Genomic DNA, 2,908 nt, shown 5'->3' with positions numbered 1-2,908 from the left:
CCCACTCCAAATGACGATCTTTGCATCTGCTGGTAAAACTATTCCCTGATGTGACCTGAAACACTAAACCTGGCAGTTTAGTTACCTAGTCTTGGTATGACTAAGATAACATGATGCCTGCATGTTGACCATAATAAAACAAATATCATCTTTGATGTTGTCCCCTTGTCAAGGCCGATGCTATGTTTACTGCTGCATATGGGTAAGGAGCATTGCACTGCTATTTCCTGTCATGCTGTGCACAAGTGGCTTGGCACTGGCACAACAATGGGGCAGTGGGAGAGGTGGCATCCTGACAAGGTCCTTTTCTCTTGCATGTGCTCCACCAGAAAACCATCTTCCCCTACTTCTTGTTTTGGTTTTCTTCAGTGCCAACACTTTCAGTACCCATCTAACTTATGAAATGCCTTTCTCTGCTGAGAACAACCAGGTGCCCAGCATGGCTCAGTTCTGGTGACATGAGTACATCTTGCTAAAAAAAGGCAGAGGTGCACCCTCTAGCCTTTGAAAAATTCTCTACTTCCCTAAAGAGCTCGATGACTTCCTGCTGAAGAAAGCCTGAAACTTTCTCTGGTAAGTCACAGCCAGGTTCATCAAAGATCAAAGCTGGGTCCCCTGGTGTCAGAGCCACACCACTTCCACTCCAGCACTTCACCTGCTGTGACCTTCATGGCCACAGGGATGAAGGGCTTGGGGATCACACATGAGCAGCTGGTACACAACATCCTCTGCCTCGGCAGCAAACCCTGCCTCAGAGCTGCAACTTGCACCACAGCATTAGGAGAAGATTTTGGTGCTGTTGGAGCTAGGCTTGCATCTAAGATCCAGCTGTCATGTGAGTATTAATATTTCTTAAAATAAATTCTTCAGATCTTTGCCTTCTGCCCGAGAGTGGGAAAAGAGGCAAAGAGACCAGTCAGAGCAAGCGTGTGATACTGGAAGTAGCCCTTTTGTCTCTGGACCTTCTTCCTTCTGTTGAGTTGACCATCCTGGGAATGATATCTCTGAGCAGACCTGCATGCACTGCTTGCCTATCTTTCTGCCTCACAGTGCTCTCTACTGTCACACCAGTGCCTGCAAAAAGCAGCTACTGATAGAAACCTCTTGTGGAATTTATTTCATTTCTTGCAAGAATGGAAACAGTCTTCTGTGACTGCAAATGCCTGTGCCCTACCAAAGGTTCAGGTTGCCTGTTTTTTCCCAAAGTACTCAAGTCCTATGGTAGTTGCCATTAATTTTCAGTGGGACACAAATTCCTGACTCTGTCAGTTATTTTTAATGTCGCATTAAATCCTTTCAATCACCTTTGTCATCCCCTGTCTGTTTAAAAGATAGAAGTTCATCCCAGAAGGACTAGGGCCAGACTTGGTCATGGCCTGTGGCTGATGCTGCAGTACAGATGTGAAGTAATAACAAACAGTTTCAGTTCAAGTTCTGGGCATTGGATCTGCTGCTGTTTCATGCTAACAGCATCGCTCTAGCCAAGTTTCTGCATTACAGAGCAGCCAAGCTCCTCCCTGCCAATTATTCAGATAGTCACTCTTAAAATGAGAAAGAGCTTGGATGCTAGAAACCTGCTGTGCCTTCTAACATAACTTGTAAGGTTGTTGTGCAAATTATTTCTATACTGATAACAGAGAAACTTTGTGGAGGAGGAGATACAGACCCCATATAACAGAAACTAGCAGCAGTTGCTTTATCTTTATCCTTGCAGGTGACCCAGTATGGGTAACATGATCCAGCAGACTGGCAGTGCTGGTGAGAGTAGTCGGTGAGGTCTGTGTGTCCCAAAGATGGGCAGTGGTCTGTTGCTTGTCTCTGACCAAGGATGTCTTTCCAGTCGGTGAGGTCTGTGTGTCCCAAAGATGGGCAGTGGTCTGTTGCTGACCAAGGATGTCTTTCTGATGAGACCAATAGCATTACAGCATTTTGTGGTATTTATTTTCAGACAGGCATCTGAAAAAGAAGTATTTTTCTGTCTGAATGGCTGTTCAAAACAATATGAGCACTTGTTCCCTTCACTCTGTAGGGTCCTGAGAACATGTGCAGAAGGTCACTCACCTCCTGGAAAAATCACAGAATGGGTAAGACTGGAAGAACCACAATGGGTCATCTGGTCCAACCTCCCTGCTCAGGCAGGGTCATCCCAGAGCACATTGCACAGGATTGTGTCCCATTTTTGTGACTAGTTGTTTGTGTTTCCATTAGTTTTGTTTTTGTTAACTAAAAAATCCCAGCTCTGAGATGTTTTGAGAGTGGCCAATGACTTGGAGTGCTTTGAGCCTGGACACATTGAAAACACAGCATGGAGGCTCTTATTTTGGAAGGGGTAAGCACCTGCCTTCTAGAAGGTTGAATTGTTACCTTGGACTCCTAAAAACTGATGTGTGCTGTGTTATTGGTAATTTCTGAAAATCTTGGCCAAACTGATGATGGTGCTTTGAACACACAGATTACCTCCCATTCCTGGAGCCTTGCCTGCATCCAGCCAGCTCATGTTCTGTGTGCTGATCCCTGCTGTTGGGGATCAGCTTCCAAGGGCAGTCACCCAGTGGCACCAGGTGCCACTGACACTTTGTGTTGAACAAGAGTATGGAACTGTGGGCAGGATGACAACTTACATCCCATCCAGAGGGGGAAGAGTTGGGAAAAGGGGTGGGGGGGAGGGGGAAGTGCTTTTTTTTTTTTCCTGTGGAAAAAGAAAAATCTTAGAAGGAATGAGCTTCTTCCACAAACGAAAGGAAAAGGGAAAGAAATTGTAGATTTCTGGGTGGGTCACACTAGAGGTACGGTTGGAAAAATGTGACACACTAAGACTTGTAATTTTTCTGTTAAAGAAAAAGCTTTGAGTAAAGTTCTGCTTTAGAAGACTTCCCTCCCCCATTCCAACCTGGTGAACTGGAAGATT

The sequence above is a fragment of the Passer montanus genome, unplaced genomic scaffold, assembly GCF_014805655.1.
Source record: "Passer montanus isolate IOZ18808 unplaced genomic scaffold, ASM1480565v1 scaffold61, whole genome shotgun sequence".
In the NCBI taxonomy this organism is placed as follows: Eukaryota; Metazoa; Chordata; class Aves; order Passeriformes; family Passeridae; genus Passer; species Passer montanus.
Note: the sequence above shows the minus strand (reverse complement) of the source record.